The sequence below is a fragment of the Sphaeramia orbicularis genome, chromosome 6 (genome assembly GCF_902148855.1).
Source record: "Sphaeramia orbicularis chromosome 6, fSphaOr1.1, whole genome shotgun sequence".
Lineage (NCBI taxonomy): Eukaryota > Metazoa > Chordata > Actinopteri > Kurtiformes > Apogonidae > Sphaeramia > Sphaeramia orbicularis.
Window position 1 is genome coordinate 3,321,179 of NC_043962.1, and position 14,288 is coordinate 3,335,466.

The 14,288-nt window shown below is 42.1% G+C and overlaps 1 pseudogene; it reads left to right on the top strand.

Moving 5' to 3' along the window:
* LOC115420983 (pleckstrin homology domain-containing family A member 7-like) overlaps nucleotides 1-14,288 on the top strand; it is a 42,287-nt pseudogene that overhangs the window by 14,885 nt on the left and 13,114 nt on the right.

Below are 14,288 nucleotides of genomic sequence, written 5' to 3' on the forward strand. Positions count from 1 at the left end.
CTACTTCCATTCGTCCATATGACGACCTCAACCCTCCTGACCACGCCCACTTCATAGACAGGAAGTGGGTGTTTCTCATCACTGAGCCATTTACATTTATACTGAAACTCTGATCAGTAATCTGATTGTGGAGTTACCAGATTAGTATTGATCATAAGTTTATGTTCATTAAATTGAGAATGGGATCCCTCAGGGCACCGTCTTAGACCCCATCATTTATATGTTTACATTCATGTATTTTCAGATGTAGGTCTACAGACGTACACTGATGACACTGAACCCATTACACCCAGATTAAAACTCTGATCAGTATCTGATTTGTGGAGTTATTATTATTATCATGTAAACAGTATAATCTGATCCTGTTTGATCAGATAACAGCAGTAATCGATTATAATCGATCAGATTAACACACCTGGATTTGTCCCCAGTCCTCCCATGTCTTCACACATGTATACAGGTTCATCTGGTTTATTTAGTTCTGTACATCTGAACATGTGGAAAAAATGATACATCAGAGGAAACAGAAGTGACGACCTCAGAAATTCAATAATGACTGAAATGTTAAACCAGGGATTTTTCGATTATTTCTGAAGTGCATGTAAAACACATCAGATTAATTGTAGCAGTCATTGGATTTTTATCGTCATGGAAACGGACTCAATGACAAAGTGGTTCATTTTTGTAAATAGAGGATCTTCAGATAACCCCAGGGTTTATGTGTCGATCATGGAGCTGTGATGTCGAGTGACGCCTCTCGGACGTTTCCTGTTATCGTTTAGACTCATGACCTCGGTGGGCGTCCATCGCCGTCGTCGGTGTTTCCGTGTTTCCAGCCCCGTGTACGGTTCGGTTCAGTGTCGATGTGCATGTCGGTGTTTGGCGTAGGGATGCATGTATGTCCGTATGTGTTTCCATGTATAGAGTCCGTGTCGTAGAAGGACCATCCCATCGCTTTCATTCATGGACTGATGTCAGATCTGCACATGACCTTTGACCCCCGCTGACCCTTTGTGGCTCCATGTGGTCATGTGATCATGGGATGGCTCGGCAGTGCATGTGTTGTGGCTGTGGCCGGTGGTTGAAACGCAGCTGCTTCTACCATCGTGTCTGAAACACTGCGTTACCATAACGCTGCTCCGATCGTCCACCGCCGTTAAAACGGTTCGACCGCCGTTTTCCGTATAAACTGACAAGGCGACACCTGACGCTTGACCTAGCACGAAAAATAATAATGTATATTAACCAATGTTGGTTTAAACACTGACATATGACAAGATGAAAAAAAAAGAAAAAAACTAATACAATTTATGTAGAATATTGAAAAAAAAAATTTTTTTTTTTTTTTCTAATCAAAATATGGTTTGTTTCCATTACACACATGACATTTAAAGGGTTAAAAATATGACAGTTATTGAGTATTTGGTATTTTTACCTCTGCCAAGGAGGTTCTGTTTTTGCCTCTGTCTGTCTGTCTGTCTGTCTGTCTGTCTGTGTGCAAGATAACTCGAAAAGTTATGGATGGATTTGGATGAAAATTTGAGGAAATGTTGACACTGGCACAAGGAACAACTGATTGAATTTTGGTGGTGATCGGGGGGGCGGGGGGGATGGGGGCCCACTGATCTGCCTTGGCGGGGGTCTGTGCTCTCTGAGTGCTTTTCTAGAAAAGAGAGTGCAGACCTCCGCCAAGGCAGATCAGTGGGCCCCCATGCCCCCCCACCCCACCCCTGATCACCACCAAAATGTAATCATTTGTTCCTTGTGCCAGTGTCAACATTTACTGAAATTTTCATCCAAATCCGTCCATAACTTTAAGAGTTATCTTGCACACAGACAGACAGAAAAACAAACATTGGGGGGGGGCACTGATCTGCCTTGGGGGAGGTCTGCGCTCTCCGAGTGCTTTTCTAGTTGTTTCTGGCTCGAGTTGATGAAAAGCAAAAAAAAAAGTTAAAAGTTTAAAAGAAACTGTGTAAAAAACATCTTGACATTACTACGACACTAGTCGCTTTTCCATTGGACATCTGCGCAAAACTTTACCGATATTTACTAAATGTCGAAAAAGCAGAATTTTTTAATGTTGATTTTTCCATGAAATCACAAATACGATGATTTGTTTATTTATTACGGTGTTGATTTACAGATATATTCATTATTATTCTTTATTACCCCTCTATCTCATACTAAATTAAAAAATGATTCATTTTCCTGGTGTGTCCTCACACACCACACCATGTTTCTTTTAAACTCTTCTTCTTCACTTGTTGTAACATCCATCAACATCCGGTCTTTTTTCTTCACGTGACTCTAGTTGTGGAAAAAGGTCTTTCCGTTGCAGTTTTGCATGATATACAACTTGCGCTATGCCTGAAAAACCACCTCTTACAAGCGAAACAACTTTTAATCAAAAAACAAAAGTTTTGGTGAAATTGTCATTTTTTCTTTACGTAAATATTTATGCACAAGTTATATTTGTGCGATTTGAGGGTCAATGGAAAGGCGACTACTGTGCAGATTATGCGCTGTAGGTGTATTAAGGACCTCTCTGGGCTGATACCAGAAGGTCAAAGGTCAGTTTTTTAATGATTCCAGAAGCTGTTTTTGAAGTTTCTTTGTGGTGTTTTTCGGAGCAGCCTTTGCGCCGTGTTTCCAGATGAACGCCCATAAACTCCGTCAGATTCTTCATCAGCTCAGACCGTCGGCGTGTTTCATGCCCGCGTCGTCGTCCTGAGGCGTTCTGTCCTGAATGCAGAGCTTTGCAGCGCGGTGGTCGTGGCCGGTCTGGTGTTGTGTTCAGGCGCATGTGGTCGTGGCCGGTCTGGTGTTGTGTTCAGGCGCATGTGGTCGTGGCCGGTCTGGTGTTGTGTTCAGGGTCATGTGGTCGTGTGGAGGCCGGTGGTAGTTCAGTCGTGTTGTTAGCGCGTTGGTCTCAGTGTCCACGTCCACGCCGTTCGACCCCTGAACTGACAGGATGTGTACGTTCTTCATGTGCAGGTAACAGGAAGTCAGCAGCTGAAGGAGGCGGGGAAACCTGTCAAAGTTGCAGAGAGTGACGTGGATGTAAGTAAAACACTCTTTTTATGACGTATTTGTCGCCCAGTGACACAAAGAACAAACTGAAAATGATGCAGTAAAAGGTTTTTCATGATAAATGACCTTCTCACTGCAGGAAAAGTCTGATTTTAACACTTTTATTTCCCTTTTCTTTTTGTATTTTGTTGTTTTCTATGTAGTGTTCATGTATTTGTGTTAAACTACGGATGATTCTGTTTAAATCTACAGTTAATGTGAGTTTATTCTGGGTTTAATTATGTTTATCTCTCCAGTTTCCAGCCCATAGAAGTCCTTTAATCACCTACAGCGCATAATCTGCACAGTGTCGTATTAGTGTCAGAATGTTTTTCATACAGTTTATTTTTATCTTTTTTACATTTATTTGTATTTTATCAACTTGAGCCATAAACAAACATACCAAATACTCAACAACTGTCATATATATCCCTTTAAATGCCATGTTTGTAAGATAAACAAAACATATTTTTTTGATGCAAAATCCATGATGTTTTCTCTCCAATGTATTCCATATAAATTGGATTATTTCTGTTTTTTTCATCCTGGCGTATGTCGATGATTAACACCAACATTTTTTCTTCATTTTTGTTCATTTTATTTATTATTGAACATAAACCCAGTGTGTCCATCCACTGTCACTGATCCAACTCCATGGGTTTTACTGGTGAATCAATGTTGTGGAAGATGATGGTGTTTCCACGGTAACAACAGAGCCTCTGAACGTCCAAATGGGTCATATCTGATGACCATGAAAAGGCGACAAATTGCATTTGACACCAATTATTTACATGTATTGATAGAATTAGGGGATCAACAGGTATTAAAGAGTTTATATCAGTAGATGGTTTTGGTTAAAGGTGGTTGTTTGGGTCTTTACGGGTTAAAAACAACAGCACAACCGCCGTCAAACTCTAATAATCAAGAAAATGAACAGAAATGAACAAAATAATCAAGAAAATGATCAAAGTAATTAACAAAATGAACAACAGGATGAGTGGGTCCACAGGTATTAAACCTTTACTTCTGTAGATGGTTCAGGTCTTGAAGGGTTTTCATTCTAATCCACATTTTCAGCTGAAAACTCTCCTTCATGGCGTCAGATTTAACCCTTGGTCGTCTGTTTTCTCTCCTGAAGGTGAAGCTGAGTCGGTTGTGTGAACAGGATAAAATCCTCAAAGATCTGGAGTCGAGGATCAGCGCCCTGAAGGAGGACAAGGTACCAGACCCTAGACCCGGGTCCCGTTAGACCTGGTACCGAAGGAAACGACCCAGATAAACCCAGAACCAACACCGTCACAGACTGAGCCGGTCCGGTCTCAGTAAAAACACACTCATCCATCACATACTGGACCCAGAGTACAGACTAACAGTGGAATCACACCGCCCCCTGGAGGCGTGTGTTGGAACTGACAGTGGGTCGAACCACTTCAGGTTCCACATTCAGACCAGTAGGATCTGAAGTGGATCAGAACCAGTCAAATAATAATAGAATAACATATAAATAAGAACAAATACAAATGTTTTATTTGTTTCAGTGTAATTTGACCAATATTCTGCCCAGTTTATTATTTCCACATGTACTTTATAACTTACAGATACAGTGAATCTACAAACACACAAGACATTTAATAACAGACAGAATATTGGTACAATTACACTGATTTATATTAGACATTTCATGTTCATGTTATTATTACATTTTTTTAAGCATAGTTTGTAAATGTGTGTATTGGTTTTAATTCAGTTTTCTTATTAGATATTGTACATATATTAAATATTTAGATTATATTACTTATTACTTCGATATTGTTATGACTACTATTACTGTTACCACTTTATTTAAATTGTTATTATTACTTCTGTTAATGTATGTACACATATACTGTATATACACACATGTATATTGTGTATTGTGTGTATTATAATATACACAACATTATAATATTATAACAGAATTTCTTCTGTATTAATATTTATTAATATTACTACTTTATTATTTTTTCTACCAGTACTTCCTAATGTGCTACTGCCTGTTTTTATAGTTATTGTTATTACTATTTCTTTCCTTTTGTTCTGAGGCTCCCACCAAATTCTGTCTAATCTAATCTAATCTAATCTAATGTAATCTAATCTAATCTAAAATGTCAACACTTTCATCACGTAATTTAACTTTTTTTTTTTTTTTACACTAAAACAAAGAGAAACATTTGTCATTATTTATAGGTTATTCTGTTATTATTTTACTGGTCTGATCCACTTTAGATCATATCTTCAGCATCATTTTTGTGTTTCCTTGATTCATGGACCGGACTGGACCCTTTGGGGCCGGTTTTGGGCCACGGGCCGTATGTTTGACCCCCCTGCAGATGGCAGAGCAACATCTGATGTGTTTTAATGAAGAGTCCTGAGGTGAAATGTGTTGAAAATAAGGGAGGAGTCATTTAACACCAGTCCAGTTCAGTCAGTATGAACGTCAGGTGTTTGTGTGGACTCTGCTGCCGCTCCGTGACCTTTGACCTTTGCCCCCCCACCCCAGGATAAACTGGAGAGCATTCTGGACGTGTCCCACCAGCAGATGGAGCAGTACCAGGACCAGCCGGTCCACATCCAGAAGATCGCCTACCAGCAGAGACTCCTGCAGGAGGACCTGGTCTCCATCCGAGCCCAGATCTCCAGACTGTCCACGGTGAGAACCAAACCAAATCAAACCAGGTCAAATTGGGTCAAACCAAACCAGGTCAAACCAGATGAACAACCACAAAACCAAGGACCAAGGTGTAACTGAAGGTGAAAAATGAAAAACAAACTAAATATCACCAAAAAATGACAGCTCAGGTTGAAGGAAAAGTCTAAATATTTCAGGTATTAGTTCAGTAAATGTGTAAAATTATTATTATTATTATTATTATTATTATTATTATTATTATTATTATTATTATTGTTATTATTATTGTCATCATAATAATTTAATTGTGATTTCTTATAATTAATCCTCAACTTGAACATTTCTAATGCATGAAATTAAACAAAGAATATATTGTGTCTTTACTTTTAATAATGAGTAAAATTTATTTCAGGTGATATTGATAATTGTAACAACAAATTGACACTTTGGTTTTATTTATTAGTTAAAAATGCAACAAAGTGAAAAAGATGATGAAAACAAAACAGTGACAGAAAAACAAGAAAAAAACAAGTAGAAATAAAGAAAACACTGTAAAAGATGAAACAAACAACATAAATAAACAAAACTACATCAGCACTAAACTGGTTTGGGTTCTGGTTCTGGTTGGGTTCTGGTGAGTGAATGGGTCGGTACCAGGTCCAAACCCGTGTCTCTGTTTCAGGACATGTCTCAGGCCTGGGACGAGTACGTCCGACTGGAGACGTCAGTGGAACAGCTGAGGACGGCGTTACAGGCACGAATGAACCACAGCAGCGCCCCGCAGGTCAGAACCAACGGGTAAAAACCCAAAAGAACCAGAACAGAACCAGAACAACAGACGCTCTGTTTGTCCACAACAGGAGAAGACGGAGATGAAACGAGAGCTGTGGAGAATCGAAGACGTGATGTCAGGACTGAGCAGCAGCAAAGTCAACTACAAGATCACCATCGACTCGGTCCAGAACCCAGGTACGAACCGGGCCGGAACCAGGTACGACTAGGTCCAGAACCTAGGTACGAACCGGGCTGGAACCAGGTACGACTAGGTCCAGAACCTAGGTACGAACCGGGCCGGAACCAGGTACGACTAGGTCCAGAACCCAGGTACGAACTGGGCCGGAACCAGGTACGAACCGGGCCAGAACCAGGTACGACTCAGTCCAGAACCCAGGTACGAACTGGGCCGGAACCAGGTACGACTAGGTCCAGAACCCAGGTACGAACCGGGCCGGAACCAGGTACGACTAGGTCCAGAACCTAGGTACGAACCGGGCTGGAACCAGGTACGACTAGGTCCAGAACCCAGGTACGAACTGGGCCGGAACCAGGTACGAACCGGGCCAGAACCAGGTACGACTCAGTCCAGAACCCAGGTACGAACTGGGCCGGAACCAGGTACGACTAGGTCCAGAACCCAGGTACACATCAGGTCAGAACCCAGGTGCCACAGTCCAGAACCCAGGTTCCACTCAGTCTAGAACCCAGGTATGACCCAAGTCCAGAAACCAGGCAAAAACTGGGTCAGAACCAGGTCTGACTTGGTCCAGAATCCAGATACGAACCAGGTATGACAGTATGTAACCCAAGTACAACTCGGTCCAGAACCCAGGTACAAACCAGTTCGGAACCAGGTGAGACTCAGTCCAGAACCAGTTGAGACCCAGTTAAAACCAGGTGTGGAACAGGTAAGACTTGGTCCAGATGTTGAGGCGGTCCATTCCTTATACACTGAATATTTCATCTTCTGGGCTCTGGGTCGTGGTCTTGACCCAGACCTGGTCTTCAGTCAGACCTGACCTTGTTTAACTGGTCTCTGCTGGTTCTGTTTCAGAGAGGAAGTTAGTGCCTTCGGTGTCGGACTCGGCAGTGCCTTCTCGCAGCCCGGAGATCCAACCTCCACCTCGAAGCTCCACCCCCAGCATCGCCTGCTACACTTTACCTCACAGCACCGTGCCAAAGTGGGTGAGTCCACCTCCGCCCTCCACGGGCCTCAGAAACCCAAAACCTGTCATGAACCGGGCCTCAAACACCCAAAACCTGGGCCTGAACCGGTCCTTTAAACCCCAAAACCCCAGCATCAAATGGTCCTCAAACCCACAAAACCCGGTCCTGAAACAGTCCATTTCCTTCCTGTCCAGGCAGAGGACAACGCCCCGCCCCGCCCACCGCTGCCCCGTGTCTACGACTATGAGGACACGCCCCCTGTGGTGCCGCCCCTCCCCAAAGAGGCCTCGGTGATCCGCCACACCTCGGTTCGAGGCCTGAAACGCCAGTCGGACGAGAGGAAGCGGGACCGTGAGAGCGGGCAGTTCGTGGTCAACGGAGACTGTAAGGTAGGACGTGGTCCGACGCCGCCGGTCCAGCGGGTCCATCCAGGTTCTGCTCCGGTTCTGCTCAGGGTTCACGTTTCTGTGTCGCCCCCTTCAGGCTGAACTGCGATCGTACCTGAGCGAACCAGAGCTGCCGGGCGTGAGCCACCACTGCCCCGGGTCCGAGGTGGACTACCAGTACTTCAACGACCCGGGTACGAGACCAGAACCAGAACGATGTGATCCACATGACCTTCACCACAGTCAGCATCTGTTAAACTCAACCTCCAGTCGCTGTTTTGGAGCCAGTTTCTACAAAACACCTTTTGTTCATACGTTCATGTTTTACCTGGTTTTAAAGCAGAGCTGTCAAACTCATGTTAGTTCAGTTCCATATTCAGCCCAGTCTGATCTGCAGTGGGCCGGACCGGAAACATAAGAACAGAATAACCTATAAACAATGACAACTCCAAATTTTTGTCTTTGTTTTGGTGTAAAAAAAAAAACCATTAAATTATGAAAATACTTACTTTTATAAACTATCAAAAAAAAAACTGAAAAAAAAAAAAAAACCCTGAAAAAACTGAAATTCAAATTAAAAAACATAAGAAAATTTAGTGCAATTTTAACAATATTCTGTCTCAACTTATCATTTCTACATGTGCATTCTGGATCAGATCTACAAAGACCCTGAACACTTAGTAACAGGCAGAAAAGAGTTCAAATTGTGCTTAATTTTCTTTAGACATTTCAGGTTGTTCATATTTGTTCAGGTTATTCAAATTTAATTGTTTCAGGATAGTTTGTAAATGTAAATATTTTCATAATTTAATGTTATTTTTTGCACTAAAAAAAAGACAACAAATTTAAGTTGTTAATTCTAGATTTTTTTGGGCTTAATTCAAGATTTTTTTTTACTTAATTGAAGATTTTTTTTTGGCTTAATTCAAGGTTTTTTTTTTTACTTAATTGAAGATTTTTGTTTGTTTGTTTTTTGACTTAATTCAAGATTTTTTTTTTTACCTAATTAAAGATTTTTTTTGCTTAATTCAAGATTTTTTTTTTACTTAACTCAAGATTTTTTTTTTTTTTTTTACCTAATTAAAGATTTTTGTTTTTACTTAATTCAAGATTTTTTTTGGCTTAATTCAAGATTTTTTTTTTACTTAATTCAAGATTTTTTCCTTAATTCAAGCAACATTTTTTTTTGCTTAATTCAATTCAAGACTCTGGAATTTTTTGCACTTGGCAAAAACATCCCAGGGGCTGAACTGGACCCTTTGGTGGGCCACATTTGGCCCCGGGCCGCATGTTTGAGACCCCTGTTTTAAAGTTTGGATTCTCCACAGGTGAATGTTTGAGTTTATGTCACAGTTTTACTGAACAACAAAACATAAGTAGTCAAAGAATCAGCTGGATAGTGACGGAAGCTAATGGGATTTCTACTTATTTGGTGTCATGAGGTCACATGACTGGTCACATGATTCCATCATTAACCTCGTCCTCTCACCTAATTAGTGTTAATTCACTGATGGAAATAAACAGTTTCATCTAAATGTAACCTGATGTAGTTCAGGTTGTATTTTATCCATAAACTAAATCTGTAAATGTTGTGAAACTCCAGGTTTTTATCTTTAAACGAGGTGTCATTGGTTCATTCAGTTCTTGTGGTTCTTCAGTTCTAAGCTTTGGAACCTGGTAAACAGGAGGAAATTAACACTAATGAGTGGAAGGAACAGGTTAAAAAAACAAAAACAATGCATACAAACATGTTTACTCTGTAACTAATGCTGCGTTCGAGGCCGTTTTTTGAGCCTGTAAGTCACAACTTCAAACCATGACTCACCACTTTGTAACGATCCAGGCAAGTCAGGCCAAACTGCCTGAGCGCTAGGAATTGTGGGAGTTAGATGTAAACAAACCAGCATGGTGGACTGTACATTATGTTCATTTACAGTCATTTCTGTCCCAGAGGTGTTTGTTCTTTGCTTATTTGAGGGAAACAGAGGAGGAAAAACAACACATAAGGCAAGACAAGCTGTTCTACCTTTTATGTTTTTTGTATATTTGGATTCGTATTTCATTTTAATTTATTCCTGCACTCATTGGACTGAAAACTAGCTAACACTAGATCAGCTGCTGATTATGCAGAACATTTACAGATAAATAATGTCAGAGCGGTATCTTGTTTTAATAAACAATCTGCATAAACACCACATCCATGGGGGGGGCACCATTTCTACGTGACTTCAGAACTCAGAACTGGGAGAACATGGATCTGATACGAGTTCACGGGTGGAAGTCCCAGGTTTGACTGAACATTCCAGTGCATTTACACCAGTAGAAGGACGGAAAAACACCAGTTACAGGTGGACTGGAACGCAGCATTATTATCTTTAAGCTGTGATTGAACCAGATGAAGGACGACATGTTTCAGGAACCATTACTCACTTAATCAGAAATGTATTTATCACTGAACCTAATAACTGGCCGTGGCTCCAGGTGTGTGTAAGACCGGTTTCACACCTGTTCAGACTAGTCCATCCTCACTGATCTACACACTGACCTTGTGTAACGTCCTGTGATTGGTCCAAAAGTGTTCCCACACTGTGCATGACCCAAACCAAGGTTCAGTTTGATCTGGACCGAGGCCTCCTTTGGGCTCGTTTCATGCCCATATCTGAACCTGTCTGTAAACAAAGGGAACTTTGATGATAACAGTGTTTCAGAAGAACAACCCTGATGTTGTAGATCCCTGACCTCAGGTTGGACTTTCAGGTGTGAAAACCTTCACAGACAAACAGACCGATGATGACGTTCAGTTCCTTTAGAAACACTAGAACAAGTCCTATAGTGTTGACCTGTGACCTCGTTGTGATCCAGGACTCTCAGGATCCTCGTCTCGACTCAACCAGTCCAACTCCATCTCATCCTACGTCACCATGAGGAGACCAGGAGGATCTGCACCCAGGGTGAGTCCACATCGGAGAACCGGGGTTTGACCTTGATGGTAAAGGACGAAGGGTCCATCTGGGGTTTTACTGGACGTTAGGGTTCAGGGTTCAGAGGTTTGACAAGGTTTGGAAGAGGTTTGTACCTTCTACTCATGCCACGTTTTCACTACGTGGAACCAGCTCGACTCAGCTCGACTCTGGTACCAGGTCCTATTCCTGGAGACCGTTTCCATTACAGGATACTACGCACTTTACAGTACCTGGACGTCAAAGGGATGTGGTGCGTTACTTCCGTGTCGTCTGCTCAGAGTTGCTGATAAACTCGCTCGTTGTGCGTTGTCTCGTCAAGCTCATGCTGAATTTTTCCATCTGAACTTCTTGGACAAACTATGGTGTAGTTTTCCAGACTGTCATCATGTGGATTCACCTACCGACAGATTTACTGTCAACGTCTGCATCTGTTTTTTGTAAAAGGGCGGGTCACACAGACGACTGTCTGACCAATCAGTGGTCTGCAGTGTTTACACAGTGTCACCTTTTAGTATCTGGTCCCCAGTCCTGGAACCTCGGCAGAGGTGATACCAAAAAACTAGTACCAGGTACCAGATTCCAGGTCCTTTTTCATAATGGAAACAAAAATGCTGAGTCGAGTCGAGCTGGTACCACATAGTGGATGTTCTGGTTTAGTTTTATGGAGCTTTAGATGCTACAGAAAAAAAAACAAACTAATGTTAGATCGTTGAGTGTTTGTCTCTAAAGCTGAAACGGTCGTCTCTTTACGTCCAAAAAACCCAGAACATCTGAGAACAGAAGGAAAACCAAATAACTGAATGTTCTGAGATAAAACGGTTCCAAAATGACACCAAAACAGTTCATCTTCATAAACCTACTGATGATTGTGGATTCTACAAACCAAACTTCTAACTTTCTTCTGCATCATAAATTTCTGAACTTTTTTTAGCTTCAGAGCCAAAAGATAAATGTTACGTCTCCTCAGGATCCAAATTTACATCAATCCCATCTTTTACATTTTCATGTCATTTTGTCGTCTTCTACGTCGTTTTCATCTTGTATGTTTTATGCCTTGTTTCATCTTCTTCTTCTCATGGCTTTAAATACTTCCAGACAATGGTCGTTTTCTATCTGAACTGGGAAAACGAATTCCCATTTGTTATAACTAGTGGCATTGTACCCGTGGTGCCATTGTACGACAGCCTGATCAGTAGAACCTGTCTGCACCACAGTCCATTTGTAAACTACCATTGAATCCTGCTTTGTGCAGGTGATAATCTGAGCCAACATGTGAGGCATGAAGGGCAGAACATGCATGTGTTCGGTCTGTCCAGTAGGATTCCATTCATCCAGCTGTAGTGAACTGCAGCCTTCACATGTTAGCATCGTCTGCTAACAGTAGAAATGTCATGAACGGCAGCAGAACCACTTCTGAAAATGGAGTATGGAGGCAGGGATGAAGAATTCAAAGTAGACAGAGGCTGAAATCTCCCAGCATGCCTCACAACATTTGAATACAGACACAAAAGTGTGCCTGGTAGATAGTCAGGGAATGTTTGTATTCATTAGTTTGGTGGTGATCAGGTCTGTGAAGGCTGAGGAAAACCCGTACAAACGCCCTCCTGTGCTGGAACACAGAACGTGTGTTATTCAGTAGGATTCTTTTGTATTTTACTGAATGAACAGTAAAACTCAGTGAAAACACCTTGTCCACCTCCTCCTGTCTTCTTTCCAGGAGAGACCTAAGAGTGCCTTCGAGTGCTCGTCGTCGCCTCCCGATGTCCATAATTTCTCCGGCGTCCAGTCCCGCGGCCGGATGAGCGCCGAGGAGCAGCTGGAGCGGGATGAAGCGCCACCAGAGGGCGTTGGTCCGGGAACGCAAGAGGAACCTGAGCCACGGCGAACGCTCCAGTTCCACCGTGACCACCGGGCGGTCCTCGTCCTCCTCCAGACTGCCCTCCAGCCCCTCGGAGCCCCCGCCCTCCGTACGTTACCCCCGCCCCCCCCACCGCAGCAGCAGCAGACACAGGGACCAACTCCGCCTCCAGCCCTGCTGCCACGCCCCCTCCCATCAGCCCCCGGGCTCGTCGTAACACAACGCAGGACGCTAACGTTAGCACTAACACGCTGCAGGCCAGGCTAGCTTTAAGAACTAAACCTGGACTCAGCACGCCGCCATCTTGAAAGGTTCAGGGGTGGAACTGAACCGTGTTAACACTGCCCCTGGTGGGACCTCACTGACACACCTCTGAATGTAAACCCATTTAGATAAAAACCACAGAGGCACCGGAAGGCAAGCCCCGCCCCCCGAGCTCTATTTTTATCAGCAGAACGTAGAACAGAGCCCATTTATGTCACGTTTATTTATTTACTGAGGGATATTTTCAGCAGTAAAGTTCTATTTTGTAGAGATTTAGTATATAGAGCTTATAAAAGGAGTGACGGTTGACGGATGAGAAAGAGATAAAACTAGTTTTCAGGTTGAAGACACGAAGAACGAGGCTTCGGTAGATCATGACCACACCTCCCCGCTCGCTTTTCTTCTGATCCAATCAAGTGCCTTGTTTTGCTGACGATCCTTTTGCCTTTATGAGACGTACCTCCTCAAATCAGTCTGGTTGAATGACGTTGCTTTAAGCACAATCGAGGCAGGTTGCCATGGAGACGCTGCTGCTCTTAAAGGGATACTCCAGATTTTCTGCCGTTGGTTGTAGTGGATGTTTGTAGACGCAGAATAGAATAATAATAATAAATGTTCGAAGGTTTTGCTTTTAGACTCTGAAAAACCTCCAATCCAGTTTATTGTATTCCCTCAAATAGACCCCAGGCCTTTATTTATCATTTCATTCATTTAATAAACAGAAGTTATTGTATTTGGTAGAAAATCTCACTCTGGTTCATGATGCTAACAGTACTGAACTCAGTGTTCTATTATATTAAATCAGGGCCCTCAAACTCATTTTATTTTCAGGTTCCACATTCAGCCCAGTTTGATCTCAAGTGGGCTGGACCAGTAAACTAATAACATAATTACCTGTAAATAAAGACGACTCCACAATTTTGTCTTTGTTTTAGTGCAAAAAACCTCATCAAATTATGAAAATACTTACTTTTATAAACTATCCAAATAAAAATGACATGAGTAACCTGAAAAAATTGAAATTTCCTACAAAAATAAGTGCAGTTTTAACAATATTATGCCTCAGCTACAACTACAAAGACATGAAACACTGAGTAACAGGCAGAAAATTGTTTTAAAATTGTGCTTAATTT